The sequence below is a fragment of the Lycium barbarum genome, chromosome 8 (assembly GCF_019175385.1).
Source record: "Lycium barbarum isolate Lr01 chromosome 8, ASM1917538v2, whole genome shotgun sequence".
NCBI lineage: Eukaryota > Viridiplantae > Streptophyta > Magnoliopsida > Solanales > Solanaceae > Lycium > Lycium barbarum.
This window is the reverse complement of record NC_083344.1, coordinates 2,751,014-2,771,964: the sequence shown is the minus strand read 5'-3', so window position 1 is coordinate 2,771,964 and position 20,951 is coordinate 2,751,014. Positions and strand designations below refer to the sequence as shown.

The following is a 20,951-nucleotide window of genomic DNA, read 5'->3' as shown; positions in this document are numbered from 1 at the left end:
AAAAAAGCTGAAAACAGCTTATAAGTAACTTATAAGCCAATCCAAACGGGCTCATAGTCATTTTGTCCCAACTTCTTAAAACACAGCTAATGTATGTCAATCATGTGTCTTAATGGGTACACTGTGTCATTTTCTCAAATATTAAAGTGCATGACATACTAGTCGAATTAAAGTGGAGAAAGTGGTCATTATTCTTTGTAATTCATGTAATCACTTTGACATGTTCACTCCATTTATCTCCTACTACACCTCAAAGTATTATCCACTATATTGACATTCAGTATATGGAAGAAACTCTACACATACATGAGGACGTTTCTTCCTTGTGTTGAGTGGATGAGAAGTATTATATTGTAAATGAAAACACATTATGTATTTTGTTTATAATTTGAGGTTTGGTGCAGTGAAAGAAGGAATTGAGACAAAGAGAAATATTCTAAGTCTTCAACTTATTCTTTAAAGTAGTATTATTTTTCTGAAAAAATGTGTTTTTTTATGGTGGAGCTTTGAACTTAACAGCTAGTTTGGAGTTATTCGAGTCGCACGACGCTGTTAATCTTTTAGTTTCAAATTATTATTTTCATCGTAACAATGATAAATTGTTGAACTAAAGATTTGATTTACAGTTAATGATTGCAACTTCAAATTGCGCTAAAGAGGTTCTTCTTTACTAAAGTTCCCCCCCCCCCCCCCCCCCCGTTCCTTTTTTTTTTTTTTCCATTGTTCATCAATCCACTCTAACTCTTAAAAAATAAACAAAAAAGGGAATAAAAGGAAAAAAAAATTGAGTTGCAATGATACACAATAAACAAAAGTTCAATTTCTTTTTGGTTTATGAAAATTTGTAATAGGGATAATAGTTTGATCATGTTGGCCAAACAGAAAATATAATCAAGAAATATTAATTCTTGATTTTAACAACACATGGGAAATCCTTCTCAAGAATATCAAATAGGGGTCATTTAATTGGCTCGAAAACAAGTTATGAAGGAATTAGTTATCGTGATATTATTTTTTATTGATTGTTTGATTTGTTGTATTAAAAATAACACGAAATGCATAATTTCTAAAAAGAAGTTGTTTGTTTGCAAAAAAACACCCTCGATTTTATTTAGAGAAATAGAGTTTGAGGGACCCCGGGGGTAATTTGTCATTGGCATTATTTTGTCCAGAGATAACTAATCCCGATACTATTATACCACCATCTCAATACTATTTCTAATCATAGTATAACTTATCCCAAAATTAATAACAATAAGACACTATCATAGGACTACTTTTGGTTGTCCAGCATAGCAAACGACGCTTTAAGGAATTAAACAAAAAGAATAAAATTGCAATGACACACAGTTATAAAAAAAAAAAAAAAAAAAAAAGGAGTTCAGTTTATTTTTGGTTCATGAAAATTTGTAATATTATGGATAATAGTTTGATCATGGTGACCAAACATAAAACATAATCAAGAAATACTAATTCTTGATTTTAACAATACATGGGATCATCCTTCTCAAGAAGATCAAATAAAGAAAATTAAACATTAAACTGATCCACCCTTTTATTTTCATGGACACTTGGGTCCTCCTAATTGTGTGTGCCAATTGTTGTAGCAAGAACAACACCCTTTATTTTGCCCAACATATCCTGGTGGAACACATTGACACCAATTACAGCAATGGTTGCAGTAAAACAAACATCGTTTTTTGTGACCTTTAAGTGCACATCTCTTAACGCATGCCTGTGAACAACCTGAAAAACACGAAGTTTTTGTTAAAAAAAGTTAAGATTTACAAAATATAGCTGACGGATGCATAATATATGTATAATGCATGTATGGTCGGTATATAATCTATGTATATCTAGTAAGAAAAAGTAAACAATGAATTTTTTGTGCAAAGATTCCTTTCTTTTACGGAGAAAGGACAGATTTATCTCTCTACTTTAAAAAATAAAGTATATATTTAACTTTCGTTATATTTGCGAAACAAAAACGCCCCTGCAGTTAACAAAATGTTGTTAAAAATACGCTTTATCCGTTAACCCCTTCCACCATGGCCAACAACATCCCATGTGACATAACATTTGGGTGAGGTAGCGTCAAGTGATATGCCACCTCACCACCCTCCCCTAATACCTTCCCTCTACCCTTCCATTTCATCTTCCACAAAATACCCAACAATGAAGTTTTAAGAAATGTTTCACCAAGTTTTAAATCAGTGGCTCCTAATTTAGTACGTGCACCAGACGAATTATGATAATAGATAGATATTGTTTAAAAATTCTTATGAACACCACAGTTCATAAGCTCTCGATTTCCAACCAATAGGTTCGTGATTCGAGAATCATATTAGAAGTAAAGAACTATTTTTCGAACAGTCTCAATGTCCTCGTTTTGAAACCATAAGTGGATGTAAAAACCCCCCCAAAAAAAATGAAAAAAAGAGATACTCACTATTTCTAGGCACAGGACAACTTGTTGAACCAATAAGTGGCTTAGCTTCTAACATTGATGAAGCCATGATGAGCAAAGCCAAAAAAATGAGAAGCAGCCTCATCTTGTATAACTTCTTCAAATCTCTTCTACAACAATGGAAAAAAAGCAGTCAAAAGTTGAATCTTTAAGATCTTAGATACAAAGGCATAAAACCCAAAAAGGTGGAGGCAGAAAAGTAATTACTGAGATCACAAAGACTATGTAGGTGTTTGGCCATAGTTTCAAATATTTTCTTATGGCGCTGGAGTTGAAGATTGAGTTCTGTTTGATCATATTTTTTGCAAAGAATTTCTGAAATAGTGTTCAATGATTGAATGTACTTATAATATCAAAAGTGAAAAGTGATTTTCTTTTTTAAAAAAAAACGAAATTTGAAATATTCATAGCCAAATACTAAGCTAGAGTTTTGGACATAGATTTGGTCGAAACTTAAAGAAAATCTCGGCTCTTTGAAGATGGAATGAGAAATAAATTTTGGAAATTAAAATTGTATTTGGATATATATTTTAGATGAAAAGCAGTTAAAGTTTGTTAGTAGAAAACTTGAAAAATTCATCTTTAAAAACTGCCAAAAAATGGATCACTTTGTATGATCAGATAATGTTTTCTCAAAATATTTTTGGAAAAAAAGTGCAAAAAACACTTATGACCAAATGTGATCTAATTTTTAAATAAAGTAAAAATTATTCGGGAAAAAAGAAAATAATTTTAATGGCCAAACGGGACCATATAAGCTGCCACTAATAAAATGCTAAAGATTGAATCTTTAACAGATATTTGTAAAGAAAAGCACAAGATAAATTGGAGGCAGAAGGTAATTACAAAGATCAGAAGACTCATACCTTAACAATGTTTGGATAGGGAAAAAACAAAAAAAAAAAAACAATTGGAGTGAAGAAACAAAAGATGTGATGAATCTTGATTTTGGATCTTCAAGACTAGTAGTAAATGAAAAGGCTTGAAGAATGAGAGAAATAGGATATGGAGTGTGGGGTTTTCTAGTTCTCTATTTATGAGTTTGTTGAACGTATTTATTGGATTAATCAAAGAGTGGGGTGTCGGTGAGAGAGTGAAATGTGTTAGAATTTACTTGTCTTATATTTTATGATCCACGTAAATATTAGAATATTTTTAGTCTAGTAATATTTAGAATATTAATTAATTTTCTTTTAAGTCTAGTTATTATATTACTACTATACAGAAACGTCAGTTTCTGTAGAGTTCTCGTCATCGGTCACCAATTTTTTTTAAAAAATGGTGGGCCTCAATCTTCTTTAATAATAGTAGAAAAATTGTAAAAAAAAAAAAAAACTAATTAATATGTCTTTTTCCCTGAATTGTTTCTTTTTCTTTCCAACATTGACCCTGATTACTTATTTGATAATCTTTTCCTTTTCAAACTAGATTTCACCGGGTTTCTTGTTGTTGTTGCTGCTTTTTAGTCTCAATTAATTATTTTCTTTGTAATACTGATAATTGTTGAACTAAGATTACAATTACAATTTAATGATTGCAACTTCAAATCGATCCGCTCTCACCCTTAAGGAAATAAACAAAAAATAATAATAGGAAAACATTTTGAGTTGCAATGATGCACAATAAAAAAGAAGAAGTCATGTGTCTTATTGGTTCATGAAAATTAGTAATATGGATAATAGTTTGATCATTGTGACCAAACATAAAACAATAATCAAGAAATATTAATTCTTGTTTGTAACAGTACAAGAGAATTCCTTCTCAAGAAGATCAAATTAAAGAAAATTAAACATAAAACTGATCCACCATTGTTTCTTCCATGATTAATTTATTTTCATGGACATTTTGGTCCTCCTAATTGTGTGTGCCAATTGGTGTAGCAAGCACAGCACCCTTTATTTTGCCCAACATATCCTGGTGGAACACATTGGCACCAATTACAACAATGGTTGCAGTAAAACAAACATCTTTTCTTGTGACCTTTAAGTGCGCATCTTCTAACGCATGCCTTTGCACATCCTGAAAAATACAAAAAGTTTAAGAAAAAAAGAAGTTAAGAATTCTATATAGATGACGGATGCATAATATATGCATAACACGTATATAATTAGTATATAATGTATGCATATTGGATAGAAAAAATAACAAGTGAATTCGACGGACTATTTGTGTAAAGATTCCTTTCTTTTAGGAAAAAGGACAGATTTACCCTCTACTTTCAATAAATAGTTTACATTTAGTCGGTGTTCGGACATAAAAATTGTGAAATTAAAAAAATAAGTAGCATCTGGAAGAAAGTTGAAAATGGTATATAAAAATTGGAGTTGTGTTTGGACATGAACACCAATATGAGTTGTTTTAGATTTTTGTGAATTATTTGGAGTGAAAAATTAAAAAAAAAACAGCTTTTTGAAGTTTTCCGAATTATGGAAAATCCGGATTTCAACTCCAGATTGAAGGGGTTAACAGACAAAAGGGGCATTTTTTTTTTTATAACAGTTGGGGTATTTTCATCCCAAAGTATAACAGAATTTAAATGTAAACTATTTTTGAAAGTAAAGGGGTAAATCTAACCATTTTCCCTTTCTTTTATTACAAATTGCATGAAATCGCGATGTATTTAATACAAACTTATCAAAGACGAGTGAAGTTTATTCAGTTTATACAACATAAAACTGACAGAGAAATGAAGATTGTTTATCTTATATAACATGAATGAACCACGTAGAGCGGTCACACATGTAACCTAGTGATATCCTTGAAACCATTTCGTCGAGAAGTTAATACACAAACATATGGATCGATACTACTTGAAAATAATGCAAATAAACATAAATTTGGAGATAGAAGGTAAAATGCTTTAGAACCTTGCAACTCCAGACTGACTCATACTCGTACAAGACGAATTATGATAATATACAGATTGATACTCCTTCTAGTTAAAAAAAATATGATTTTTTTAGGAGAGGCACACTACTAAAGAAAGTTACTCCGTCATAATTACATTAGTCAAAGGGTTATCCGACAATGTCACCTTTTTGTTTTCCCCAAAAATTTTCTTAAAAGTAGTAGTCAACATTGAGATTTTAAAAAATAGTTGAAACTTGAAACCCACACTGAAGAGGAGTAATTTTGAAAAAAAAACCTAATCAATAATGCCTTTGGCTTTGAAAAATTTATTTATTTTGGATTAAAGAAAAAGCGCTAAAAACTTACTATCTATGTTTCAATTTATCTGATATACTTTTAAAAAAAAAAAAAAATTATTACATAGAGGGTGGGGGAAGGGGAAATGGGGAGGGGATTACAATGTGAGATTCAAATCCTCACCGACACGGTGAAAGTTCAGGTAGTCAACCAACTGAACTACTAGATCCTTATTTTTATGTGATATACTTCCCTTTTCAGTCTGTCAAAAAAAAAAATCTATATTTAAATATAACCTAACTTAAAGTTACTCATTTTATTCTTAATAAAATGATATAGGGTCACACAAATATCTATAAATTATTTTAGACACTCAGTTTTAAAAATATTTTTTTCTTTTTTAAATTTGATGTCTAATCAAATTATACCACATAAATTAGGACGAAAGATTACTTATTTTGGACCAGGAAATATTGTTTAAAATTCTTACCAACGCCATTCCTCATAAGGTCTCGACTTCCAACCAATAGGTTCGTAATTCGAGTATCATGTTAGAAGTAAAGAACTACTTCTCGAACAGTTTCTATGTCCTCATTTTGAACCGATAGGTAAGTGAAATAAAAAAAAAACAAAATGACTTAAAAAGAAGAAGAGTTACTCACTATTTCTAGGCACAGGACAATTATTGAAACCAATAAGGGGCTTAGCTTCTATCATTGAAGCCATGATAAGCAATGCCAAAAAAATGGGAAGAAGCCTCATCTTGAATAACTTCTTCAAATCTCTTCTACACCAATGTAAAAGAAGCAGTCAAAACTTGAATCTTTAAGATCCAGATACAAAGGCATAAAACTTAAAAAATGTGGAGGCAGAAAGGTAATTACTGAGATCACAAAGACTATAAGAGTGTGTTTGGTGTGAACGAAAATGTCTTTCATGAAAAATCTTTTTCTAAAAAATATTTTTTGAAAATAAGTGAGTATCTTACTTATTTTCTAGTGTTTGAGTAAGAAAAAATATATTATCCCACGAATATTTATATGTAATTTAGTAAAACCCAATGGGGATAGATGGAGTGAGGAGCGGGGTTTCAGGGTGGGCAGGAATAGGATGGTCAAGGCGCGGGGGTGGGGGTGTTGGGAGGGTGGGAGGAGACAATGAACTTGAAATATATCATTATAGAGCTTTTTTTTCCTATTTTTATGAGAAAGTCATTTTCGTCATTTTTAAGAAATTTATCTTTCAGAAAAAATGTTTTTAAAATATTTTAATCGACCAAATATGAGAAAACTAAAAAATATTTTTGAAATTTTTTGTTTTCCTCCATGTCAAACTCACCCTAAGTTGCCACTAATAAGGACTCAAAGATTGAATCTTTAGCACATATTAGTAAAGAAAAGCACAAGCAAACATCAACTCCAATTAATTAAACCAAATGGGGTGGAGTCAGAAAGATAATTAAAAGGATCTAATACCTTAACAATGTTTGGATAGAGAAACAAAAGATGTGATTGAATCTTGATTTTGGGTCTTCAAAGATTAGTAAAGAAAAGGTTTTAAGAATGAGAGAACAGATGATAAGAGTGTGGGGTTCTCTAGTTCTCTATTTATGAGACTGTTGAACGTACTTATTGGAATAATCAAAGATTGGGGTGTTGGTGAAGGAATTTACCTGCCTTATTTTATTACATTAATGATAAAATATTTATTTTCTTTTTAATCAAAAATTATTTTAAAACATTTAATTTCTTTTTAAGTCTTGTTACTATATTTAATTATAAAATATTTAATGTCCTTTTAAATTAATATTCATAAGGAGATAATATATTTTATTTTATTTTATTCTCTTCATTTCTCTGCACATAGGAATATAGCCTTTTATTTTTCAAATAAAAAATCAATACAAAAAGTTATAATTTTTTTTATTTTCAATTTTCTCTTTAATTTCTTCGATTTCATAACAAGAGGGAGAATGGGGACATCAAGCAGGCGTTTGGATATAAAATTGTGAAATTTGAAAAAAATAATGTTTGGAAGAGATAATGATAAAAAAAACTTTCACACTTCAAATATCAGTTGTTTCCCTTTTTTATTTTAACCATCACCATATATGTATAGAATGCACTTAAGTGATACTCAATTCAAATAAAAAAAAAACAACAACTGATAGTTGACCTAATCAATTGTGAGGTGTGTTTTAATACATATAGATGATAGTTTAGATAGGAAAAGAGAAGAGATGATAGTTAAAGTGTGACACTTGAGATGACAGTTCAAGTGTGTCTTTGATCATAGCTCTATATGAAAATGATATTAGAAAATTGGAGTTGTGTTTAGACAAAAGTACAAATTTAACTTTTTTTTTTAATTTTAAGTGATTTAAAGTAAAAATTGTCGAAACAGATTTTGAAGCATAAATTTTTCGGAATTTTCGAAATTCATATTTTTGAAGAAAAAAAACCAAAAATATCCATGGCCAACAAAAGGGCACCAAATGTCAAAGCAAAAAGAGCACAATGGGGACCACTTCTTTTGCATTGCCTGAAATTTATCTGAAGCCATGTGCATACATGTGCCCTTTCAATTATGACAAACACTGATGGCATGTGGATGTAAGTGTTTTTATTTGTAATATTTATTATCCTTTCCTACTTTTTGACTTTTTCCTTTACTTTTTGTCAAACCAAAAAGAGAACATGGAGAGGACAGGTATGTTCAAATGTAAATGCTAAGTTTCTCTTCTTCTATTTCTCGTTTCCCATCCAGAATTGCGCCGGGAAGTGAGGGTGGGAGTTAAAGGGCATCATAAACCAAACTCTCTGATTAAGGGTAAATAAGTACTTATCATGTCATCACAATTTTTTGGTGCAATTTTTTTAGTCCAGTGATTTTAATTTATGTGAATCTATTTCTTTATTAATTCGTGTAAAAAAGAATGATATATTTTTATATTTAGAAACAATTCACCTTTGTGCAATGATTTATAGCCACATAACATATATGTGACTAATTTAATACTATAAGTTTAAAAGTCTTCTCTTCTTTTTTAAATTCCCTGTCCAATCAAATGGATTCACATAAATTGAAACGGAGAGAGTATTATTCATTGATAAGTTAAAAGGCGGAATACATCAATAACTCCTTAAACTCGTTCTTGTTATTATATTTCATTTAGATACTTGAACTACGTGATGCTCCAATTAAACGTCTAAACACATCGTAAAGTGTTTCTATTAAGCACTTTCAGCTTAAATTTTGAAAAAAATATTTGTGTGTAAAGGTGTCCATTACACAAATAGATTTATCCTTAAATTATGTTATATTCGTCAATTATAAATATTAACCTCAATAAGTCGTACAACCGCTAGCCTATTCCAATTAAGGTTAATATGTATAACTAAATGAAGTGCATATTTTATATAGTTAACTTATCTATATAATGCGAGCTTTAGAATTCATGCAAAAGATATTTTTTAAAATTTAAGTCGAAAGCGTCTAATATACATATTTTATCATGTGTTAAGATGTTTGACCAGAACGAGTATGTTGAAGTATCCAAATAAAATGTAATAACAAATTAAATTTAAGGCACTATTGTTTTACAAATTATGATGTGACATGATTTTATTTGATACGAATATGATGCGTCATTCCCATCAGGACAAGCAAAAAATAGACTAAGGTTAGAGGTCATTAAACATTTGTCTTGCAAAACCTGTTTGATATTGTAATTGATGGATTTTCTAATAGCACTCTATTTGGTAAGGACAAATGTTTAATCACCTCCAGCCTTGTCTATTTCTTGCTTGTCAATGTCATAGTGGGAATGACACATCATATTCATATCAAATATAAAGTGATGCCACATCATAAACATCTTCATCAACCTAATTATATTTTTCTTAAAAAAATTATCCTCTCTTTTCCATTTTTTTTTTTGTTTTAATGTGTTTAGTTAGGCCTTCAAAACTTGCTTAATTTAAAAAGTATTTTTTTTATTAGAAATGTTTTTCGACAAATTACTTTTGAAGAAAATAGTTTGTATTAGGCTTATTAATTTGAAAAACACTTTAGCAATATTGAAGCAACAAATTGTATTTGGCCAATGTTCAAAAGTACTTTTGGGGAGAAGTTATTTTTTTAACTTATGAAAAATAACTTTTATTACTACTCAAAAACATTTACATTTGTTCTAAAAACTTCGTCAAGTATCTTAACTCCTTAAAATAAGTTTTTTTTTTTTTAAAGAAACTACGCACTTTAACTTTTTATAAGCTTGGTCAAACACATTAAAAGGTAAATCTTTTTAATAGTCTTTATCATCGTTATGGTTAAATAGCCTGTTTGGTCAAGCTTTTGGGAAGTAAAAAATGCTTATTTTTAAAAATTGAGGTCTTTGGTCAAATTTTTGAAAAAAAACACTTAAAAACACTTTTTAAAAGATTGGTCAAAGTTGTTATTTAAATTGATTAGCCAACACATACTGCTTCTCACAAAGAATATTTTTTAAAGGACTTTTAAGAATAAAAATTTCAAAATAAACTAATTTTAAAAGTTTGACTGAACACACTAATCTTCTTTTTCGATTTTCCATCCACCATTCTTGTGATCCAAGTTTCCTTTTCAAATTTTTAACCAAAGTAGAGTGCACATGGAGATTGAGAGAAAATCGGTGGATGCAAATCTCGATATTGTTGCAATTTTCTTTATATATTCTCGCATGGAGTTTGTACATATGATAGGAATATTGCTGTTAATTTTCTATTAGTAATTTAGTACTACTAGATAATTAAATATAATATAAATAGCATAATTCAAGCTTATCTTTTGTATTCAATGTGACATTGGTACACTTTGTTGGCCACATTACAAGAAATCAGGTTTCTTGTGACCACTTTTAATAAGCTTTATCTTTTGTATTTGGTGTAACATCGACACACTTGTTGGCCACACTACCAGAAATCAGTTTTTTTTTTTGACGACTTTTAATAATGATACCTCTAGTTGCATTAATAGATCAGCGTAATGCGGCGACCGTCCAAGTCGCCAAAAGTCCAATTTCTTCATGGTATATTTTGCTATAATAAGAATCATAATAGTCGATCACAGTGATAGAATCAGAATTTTTATTAATGAATTTTAAATATAAAAAATTAAACAAAAAAATTAAGAAATTCGACATCCACTACATGCATATAAAGATAATTTTAATCTTTTATATGTAGTATAATTTTTCTCCAAAGGGGGTCTAACCTAGCTCCACCCATAGTCGATCAAGGTCAAAAGAGTATTTTTCAATCATAAAAGTGTTATGGCCACGTGTTCATTCAATGCTCACATGTACTTGTCAATTGTCATGTACTTTTCATCTTTTAAATATTTCATTTTGTTTTCTTAAATTTATTTTTGTAACTGCCACAACCAAGTACTGTACTGTGATTTCTTCCGTGGTCCCACATATCCCCCATCATAATTCTCCTTAAATGCTCTTTTTCAGTTTTAATGATTTATCTATTCTATGGTTTGTCTTAATTTTCTTATTTAATTTGAACCAAATTACAATATTTTTATATTCAAAAATAATTTAATTTTATGAGATAATTTACGGTTTAAATATTTCATTTCAAAAGTATTTTTTTATTTTTTAAATTTCGTGTTAAATTAAACTAAAATAATTTTTTTTATAAGAAGGGAGTAGTATTTTTTATGGGGTGAAATTTTTGATTTTGTCAATGAAGATATCTGCAGAAAAAGGTGAATTAAAACTCTCTCTGCTTACCGTACTTTATTATCGCAAAGCTATATAATTCGTCCATCTTCTATCATGTTATAACGAATAATATGTGATCTGTTTCAACTTGCACATGTTGTTAACTTTTCCAAGAATCTACCACTAATATATAAGTGGAAATAAATTCGTAATCTCATGGTCAACATGCTAGCCAATCATGAGGGCAATCTGGGAAATTGGATAATTATTTGTTTAATTAGCTGAGCAATGTTGCATTTTGCGATGTATAAGTTGACTAAATTAGATAGTTACGGTGCACATGGTTTGTACTGCCCTTTTTTGTAAGTTTCTTTAAGCTTAATATATCGATAACTTCTTAAACTTGACATTAAATTTCATTTGAAAATTCAAACTGTTACTTGTATCAATCGAGCGCTTGAAACATGGTAACGTATTTTTGTTAGACATTTTCTATTTAAATTTTCAGAACATTTTTGCGTGTGTTCTCATTTTAGATAGTTACATTTAACTACATAAAATATATCATCTCCTTTAATTATTTACATCAATCTCTATTCGAATATACCTTATGTTTTACGATTTATTGAGACTAATGCGTATAATTAAAAGAGGTGACATAATTTAAGTGATTAACTTATCTATAGGTAATAAACACTTTAGAACACGCACAAAAAAGATTTCAAAATTTGAATCGAAAGCTCCTAATTTGAACACTTTGTCATGTGTTTAGGTGCTCAATTGGAACAAGTTGTAGTTCGGGTGTCTAAATGAAATTTGTTGTTAAGTTAAAAGGGATATCGATGTGTTAAGCCTTCTTTTTACCCCTTATATATTTCGTTATTACTTTAAGGATCGTTTGGTAACTGGTTAGAGTTATGCAAATATTAGTTATGAGGGAAAGTTGATTAATTAAAAAAACGGAAAAGGGCCAAAATTACCCCTAAACTTTGGGAAATAGTTCATCCATACCCTTCGTTATACTTTAGGGCCAATTATACCCTTACCGTTATACTATGGGGTCAATTATACCCTTATGTCTAACAGCTGCCACGTGGCATCATCCCAGCCCTTCAAAATTATTTTCCCCTCAAATAATTTTTTACCCACTAAAATAACTCAACCCGACCCGACCCTAATTTTTTTTTTCCAGCCAAAGTGATACGGACCCAACCCATTACCCCTTGGCTGGAAAAGAAATTCGGGTCGGGTTGGGTTATTTTAGCGGGTAAAAAATTATTTGAGGGGAAAATAATTTTGAAAGGCTAGGATGATGCCACGTGTCAGCTGTTAGACATAAGGGTATAATTGACCCCATACTATAACGGTAAGGGTATAATTGATCCTAAAGTATAATAAAGGGTATGAATGAACTATTTCTCAAAGTTCAGGGGTAGTTTTGGCCCTTTTCCGTTAAAAAAACACCAGCAATATAAGAGCAATAATTTATGCTTGATCAAGGTTTCAAAAGTGCTTCTTGGAGAAACTGTTTTTTAGCTTTTGAAAAATAACAATTTTTGCTAAAATACAAGTATCTTTGTTCTAAAAGCTTAGCCAACCACTTTGAACTCCTTAAAATGAATATTTCTTTAATGAAAATAAGCACCTTGGCTCCTCGGAAGCTTAGCCAAACTCCTTAAGGTTTAACTTTTTAATATTTCTTTACTATTCTTATGGTTTAATAACTCGTTTAACTAAGTTTTTGAAAAGTCAAAAGTATTTTTTTTTTTTAAAAAAAGGACCTCACTTTTTAAAATATTTACTTTTAGAAAGACAAAAAAAACACTTTTGACTTTTCAAAAGCTTAGCTAAACGAGTTGTTAATATTTCTTTTGACTTTTGACTTTTCAACAACTATTATTTAAGAAAATACATTTAGAACACTTTTTAAACGCTTGGTCAAATAATAGTTGTTGCTCAGAAGTATTTTTAAAATCGATTAGTCAAACTCAAACCGTTTCTCAATAGAGGTACTTTATCGAAAATCACTCTAAAAACAATTTTAAAAATAAGCTAATTTTAGAAGCTTGACAAACCGATTTTCCATCTAACATTGTTGTGATCTAAATTTCCTTTTCAAATTTAACCAAAGAAGAGTACACATGGAGATCGAGAGAAAATCGGTGGAACCAAATATCGATCTTGTTGCAATTTTCTTTATATGCTATTCTCATGTGGAGTTTGTATATGTGATTAATGTTTTCAGAAATCTACAACTACTAATATGGAAGTGGGAACTGGGAATAAGCTATCACCTCATAGTCAACATATTTTTATGTGGACAATCTGGGAATTGGATAAGTTGTTTGTTTAATGAGTTGAGTAGTGTTGCACTTTGCGATGCATAAGTTGACAAAATGTCACTGCCTTGTCCTGTGTTTGTTCCGATAATTACGGTGCACATGGTTTGTACTGCCAATCTTTTTCAAGTTTTTATTTTTTTTAATTTTTTTTTAAAGGTTTAATACGTTGACAATTTCTTAAATTTGACCATAAATTTTATTTAGATATTCAAATTATGACTTGTTTCAATTGAGCATGTGAACATGATAAAGTATTATATTTTCGGTTTAGATTTTGAAAAACTTTTGCGTGTGTTCTCATGCGTCTATTAAGTAGTTAATCACTTAAAAATATGTCATGTCCTTTAATTATTTACATTAGCCTTAATTGGAACATACCTGAGGTTTTACGGTTTATAAAGGCTAATGTGACAATTAAAGGTGGTGACATAGTTTGCGTCATTAACTTATCTACGTAATAGATACTTGAGAACATGCACAATAAAAATTCAATATTTCAATCAAAAGTTTCAAATAGGAACACTTTATTATATATTCAGGTGCTCAATTGGAACAAGCTGTAGTTCGAGACTTCGAGAATCTAAATAAAACTTGTTGTCAACTTTAAAGGGCTCCCTTATCGAGTGCGACCACTTATGAAACTCGTGTTCTCTAGCTACTTCTATTAGGATATTTATTTTTTTTATTTTCAAGGAACTTGTTCTCCTAGAGAAACTATGTAGAGTATCCATACAACCGTTTTCACTACTTCGCCACACCATCCGCGATGCAACTAGTCAAAATACTAATTAAAGAAGGGTGAACCAAGATAGAGAATTGTCGTGCATGACATTGAAGATGCTTAGATAAGGGCATTCTAAATATTTTGATCAACCAAACATTAAAAAAAAAATAGAAAACGTTTTCTTCCCTACCAAACACACCCCAATTAGCACATAACAAAACGCTTCTCAACAAGAAAACAAAGAAACATAAAAATGATCCAACACCAATGTTGTACAATGATTTCACGGACACTTGGGTCCTCCTAATTTTGTCTTCCAATTATTGTAGCAAGAACAACACTCTTTTTGGCCAAAAGTTCCTGGTGGAACACATTTACACCATTCACAACAATGCTTGCAGTAAAACAAACAGGCCTTTTTGTGAGATGTAGCTGAGCATCTCTCATTGCATACATCTTCACATCCTGAGAATATGAAATTACAAAAAAATCCCAAATCATATGCATTTCTTTTATCAAAAATAACTCGCAAGCCTAATATTGCAACTAATCAATACTAGTCTGCCTAATAAAAAATACTTGCAAGCCTTTTTAGAATTATATTACTTTCAAATATAGAGTAGCAAGACAAATTTAACAAAATACATCAATAATTTAATGGTTATGCACTTAGTAGTTTGTTAAATTTGTGAAGATTCACACTCAGAGTGCTTAAAAACACATATATCAATTAACTGAAGGTTCAATATTGTGCCTAATTAGAAACCATAATTAAGGATTAAATTAGAATTTGTGAATATTTAATTTGACTATCCAGGTCATGTTAGAAGTACGTGAAAAATAATTTTTCGAACAGTCTCAATGTTTTCGTTTTAATTCAAGGAATATGGACATGAATAGCAAATACAAGTTCATAAAACGATATACTCACGATTTTTAGGCACGGGACAAGTTGTGGGACCAATTGGGGGATTTGCAATATTGATTAATTCTGCTTTCGATAAAACTGAAGCCATCAAGAAGAGCAAGAAAATGTTGTGAATCCTCATCATTTTAATATACTTTCTTTGAATTTCTATTTTTCTTCAGAAACTAATGGTATAGTTTTCAATGTTCATTTCGTTATAAAATGATTTGAATCAATGAATCCTTTAATTGTTTGCATATTATATTGGATAGTCCGCTATGTATATTTTTCTTGTTTATTCTTCTAATAAAATAGAATTAGGCGGACGGACAAAAGAAATACATCGTACTTATGGGAAAAAGACATACGATGCCAATAGGCCAAAGTAATCCCACATTGGGGCCTAATACCGTGAGCTAGCCGGCCGGCCCAAACTATTCCCAAGCGCTGGCCGGTCCAGCAGCCCAAACGCCTTTAGAAAAAAAAAAAGACTTTCTGTGGAGACTATAAGTTCACTTGAAAAAAAGACTAATTGTGGCGACGTTAGTCGCCACTAAAGATAACTTCTTCTTTTTTAAGCGGCAATTAAAAAAGTCTCCACTAAAGGTTAAAATTCATATTGAGCCTTCAACAAATGTTTCAAAACATGTATAATCTGTGTATACTCATACAGTGATTGAACTTTCAAAAAATATTCCAAAACATGTATGATTTGTGTATATTTATACGTTGATTGTGCCTTCAAGAAATATTTCAAAACATGTATAATAATACTTATGATACATTTTCTATACATATAAAGTTGGGATACATATTCTATACAACAATGATACATTTTATGTACTAAAGTAACCATCATCGAAAACTTAACAAACTAAAATATATCAACTACAAACTAATAAAATTAGTAAGTATACCTTAATTATACATTTATTAAACATAAATTATACGTTAATTATATATTTATTATACACATATTATACAATAATGATACAGTTTCTATACGTATGATACATTTTCTATACATATACATTATAGATACATGTTGTATACAACAATGATACGGTTTCTATACGTATATGTATGATATATTTTTTATACGTATGATACACTTTCTATACAAGAATGATACAGTTTATATATTGTATATGTATGATACATTGTCTAGACGTATGATACGCTTTCTATACAAGAATGATATTGTTTATACATAAATTATACAAGATTAATACATTTTATATACTTATGTATGGAATTGTATAATAAGTGAATCATTAGTGTATAATCAATGTATAACTAATGTATAATATATGTATGATTAGTGAGTATACGTTGATGATACATTTATTATACATAAATTACACAACAATGATATAAACCTATGATACATTTCTATAGATATACGGTGGGGATACATATTCTATACTATAATAATACTTTTTTATCCGTATGACACAGTTTGATACATTTTTCTATACATAGTTGATCTTTAGTGGCTTTTACCAACAAAAAAAATGATCAACAAATGGTCCCTTTTTTTTTTTTTTTTTTTGCGTCGGACTTTTAGTGGCGGCTAAAGTCGTCACAAAGGTCGCTGGCTACACTTTGGGTTTGGAGAAACATGGGCCATCCGGTGGGAATAGTTTGGGCCGGATGACCCTTTATGTCCTTTTCCCTATAAATATACTAGTGTTATTTGGCCCGTGCTTACTGATGTTAAAAATTTAATTTATAGTTTTTTTTTTTTTTTAAATTCTGCTCTTGCTTCTTTATTTTTGGAACATTAATTTGAAACTTCCAAAAGAATTCTAAAATTTCAAAATATCAAACGTATATGAAAGTAAGAAAACATTTTTCTTAGTTGTATTATATTTTTTTTTTTTTAAATAATCAAACAATAGAGATCTCTTCTAATTGATATATTACTTAAATTTTTTGAGATTAAAGTCCCTGATGATCCAAATTGAGCTTTTCATATGTTATGTTAATTTCAGTTGATTATTTGAATTGAACCCATAGTAGCTAACTTATTTTTTATCAAAAGATATTACAGTATTCAATTAATGTCAAAAATATTTAATGCGAAAATATTGTTGTTGATGAAATAAATAAATTTAACTTATAAATAAATATAAATAATTAAAAGCCTTTATAATACAAGATAATCTGTAGAAGTTCTTCAAATTAAATCACAAAAGGAAAATACTGAAAAGTTAATAAAATTGAATTGTTCTTACTTCAAGCTTTGTTTTTCCTTCCAAAAAATGCATGTCACAAAAGTTATTTTTTCCTTTTTCTTAATTTAATGAACCTTTTTATGAAATCTACATTGTAATAACTTTTTCGTGTTGAACTTAACTATTTTATCCTAAATTTTATAAAATATTTATTATTTGGTATTTTAAAAAATATTGTAATATTAAAAAAATATACTTTTTTGTAATTTTCTAGTATTGTTACTGTTTGGAGATCAAATTGTATTTTCTTTAACTTCAGTATTTTTTCCAACATATTTAGAATATAGATAAAATTAAATAGTTCCTCTTCCAATATAGTCAGTTATTAGATAAGTTTTATGTTAAAAGTGTGCATATGTAAATTTTGATTAATTATTATTATACATCGAAGTTCATTTTTCAATTGAGACGAAAGGACTATAATTTACATTTTGATACATTTTTAAAGTATTTAACATTGATTTATAAGTTTATATGTATTATTCCTTTAATTTAAAACTTAATTCTACCTTAAGTGAAATCTTTGTTAATTACTTGTGTCAGCATGTACGATGTAAAATTACAGGAGAAAATAAAACAACTTTACGTCTAACCAGACGAATAAAAATTGAAAATAGCAAATGATAATTAGTAAACAACATCAACAAATAATAATTAGTACTACAAGAATAGTATTTTAATTCAATAATTAAGGGCTTAATACCTAGATGGACCCTTAAACTTGGCATGTTTTGTAAGATAGGCATATAAACTTATAAGGTGACCAGATAGACACTTAAACTTACTCAAAGTGTATTTTTCAAGTTTTTCAGTTGTTTTGAAAACAAAAACTATATTTTTCAAACACTCACAATTTTCATGGCCAAACAAGCCCTAAATATATCACAAAATATTTTTTTTAAAATGCAAAAATAAGGCAAACGCATATACATGAGACTATAAATATGCACTTAAACCAATAAATACTCGCTAATCGCAATTTTGCAGCTTTCAATTAACTCGGATTTTTTTTTTACACTTGAATAATTAAAAAACAATAACTTTAACCAATAAAAATCCTTAAAAAAAGAAATTTCAAATTAAGAAATTTCTAAGTTCAGTATTTCAAGTGTAAAAGAAATTTCAAATTAAGAAAACTGTAAAGCCGAGAAGAAAATCCTTAAAAAAAGAAATTTCTTTTTTTAAGGATTTTTATTGGTTAAAGTTATTGTTTTTTAATTATTCAAGTGTAAAAAAAAAATCCGAGTTACTTGAAAGCTGCAAAATTGCGATTAACGAGTATTTATTGGTTTAAGTGCACATTTATAGTCTCATGTATATGCGTTTGCCTTATTTTTGCATTTTTAAAAAAATATTTTGTGATATATTTAGGGCTTGTTTGGCCATGAAAATTGTGAGTGTTTGAAAAATATAGTTTTTGTTTTCAAAACAACTGAAAAACTTGAAAAATACACTTTGAGTAAGTTTAAGTGTCTATCTGGTCACCTTATAAGTTTATATGCCTATCTTACAAAACATGCCAAGTTTAAGGGTCCATCTGGGTATTAAGCCATAATTAAGCCTATATTAAGATAGAATTTGAGTGACATGATAATTCTTTACGTGTCTATAATAAATTCTCAAGGAAAACCATTTTAAAACAAGTTTAATAATATTTCCTCATAAAAGACTCAAATATGTATGAGTATTAGGGGTAAAGAAAAAAAAAATCATGTGAGGACTACAAAAAGTTTATGGTTTAACAAGCAATAGTTTTTTTTTTTTTTTTTTTTTTTTGAGTGTGTTTGTGTTTTTGCAAATTTTGGTTTAAATCTGATTGGAGTAGGATCTGAAGATAAAAATTCGGGTTGGAACTACAAATTTAGAAATTGGATGAGACATTTTGTAAAACTTCATTTGGGGTGTGGGGGAGGCGCATGCGACGTGACGTGACGTGACGTTCACCTCATTCAAATGCTATGGCACATGGGTTATTGTTGTCCATGGTGGAAGGGGCTAATGGATGAAGGGGCACTACAAGAAAGAAGATATTTGCCAACAAAAATATTTTTATTGAGATAGATAGACTATTGTTGCAAAAAGTATTTTTGACAATAATATTTTTTTATTGTTGCATAAACTTTTTTCATCGGCTGCTATTCCAACGACGTGCAACAACTTTTTTGTTATTGCCAATATTACTTTTTGCAACAACAATCAATACAATGACAACAAATTAATTTTTTTGGCAACAAAAAAAAAGTTCATTTTTAAAAGATTCATCATATATGCCAATAATAAAACTAAGTCATCATATATGCCAACAATAAAATTAAGTTGTAGCCAAATATTGAATTTTGCCAACTATATTATTTTTGTTGCCAAAAGAGCTATTGTCATTTCTGTAGTTTCCTGTAACGGTATTTTTAACAATTTTGTTGATGGCAGGGTACTTTTGTCCGCAAAGTATAATGGGGGCTGAGCACAGAATATTTTGAAAGTAAAGAGATAATTTGACCATTTCCCCTTTCTTTTATTGCAAATAGCATGCAATCCAAGCGTATTTAATAAAAACTAATCACAGATAAATGAAGATTCATCAGTTTATACATCATAAAACTAATAGACATATTAAAATCGTTCAGCTTATATTATAGCATGATTGAACCATGTAGGGTGAAGACACATCGAACCAAGTGATATCCTTGATATCATTTCTCGATAAATTTAATTACTCAAACATATAGCTCGACACGACTTGAAATTAATACAAATAAACGTCAATTTGGAGATAGAAGGTAACTCAATTAAGCTTTACAATCTTGCAACTTTAGACTCAAATAAATGTACAAGACGAATTATGACAATAGATCAATGTTGTTTAAAAACCTTGCCAACACCTGTTCAGAAGGTACATTCCAATTTCCAATCAATATAGATTTGTCATGTGAGAATCACTTAGGCAAAGAACTGTTTATGGAACGGCCTCAACGTCTTCGTTTTGAACTAATAAAAAGATGAATATAAAAAAATATGATAAAAAGAGGTACTCACTATTTTTAGTCACAGGACAAGTTGTTGGACCAACAGGGGGTTTGGCCGCATTGATTAACTCAGCTTTTGACATTGAAGCCATGATGAGCAAAGCCAGAAAAATATGAAGCCTCATCATGATAACTTCTTCAAATCCCCTTTCAAAAACTAATGTGAGTTTTCAATTTAATTTTATTTCCGATTGCAATGACTCCCTTAGTTGTGTGCATATATATACACACACACACATAGGAAATATTAATTATAATCGTAATAATAAATTTGTAATCCAAATTGTAGATTATGATGCTAATTTATATATATATATATATATATATATATATATAGTAAGCTTGTAATGAGAAGGTGATGTGACACTTCTCTTAGGCCAGGATTACCATTGTT

The 20,951-nt window shown here is 29.4% G+C and overlaps 3 long non-coding RNA genes across 3 annotated transcripts; all 3 read right to left on the bottom strand.

Moving 5' to 3' along the window:
* Positions 1–1,363: 1,363 nt before the first annotated feature.
* On the bottom strand, positions 1,364–3,537 carry LOC132605686 (uncharacterized). The gene is made up of 3 exons (XR_009569410.1): positions 3,334–3,537; positions 2,450–2,577; positions 1,364–1,746 (listed from the first exon to the last, which is right to left on the bottom strand). It is a non-coding gene; the product is annotated as an uncharacterized LOC132605686 (long non-coding RNA).
* A 554-nt stretch (positions 3,538–4,091) lies between these two features.
* LOC132605687 (uncharacterized) lies at positions 4,092–7,211 on the bottom strand. Its single transcript, XR_009569411.1, has 3 exons — positions 7,090–7,211; positions 6,277–6,401; positions 4,092–4,486 (listed from the first exon to the last, which is right to left on the bottom strand). It is a non-coding gene; the product is annotated as an uncharacterized LOC132605687 (long non-coding RNA).
* A 7,342-nt stretch (positions 7,212–14,553) lies between these two features.
* LOC132604936 (uncharacterized) lies at positions 14,554–20,740 on the bottom strand. The gene is made up of 2 exons (XR_009568935.1): positions 20,568–20,740; positions 14,554–14,855 (listed from the first exon to the last, which is right to left on the bottom strand). It is a non-coding gene; the product is annotated as an uncharacterized LOC132604936 (long non-coding RNA).
* Positions 20,741–20,951: the final 211 nt, after the last annotated feature.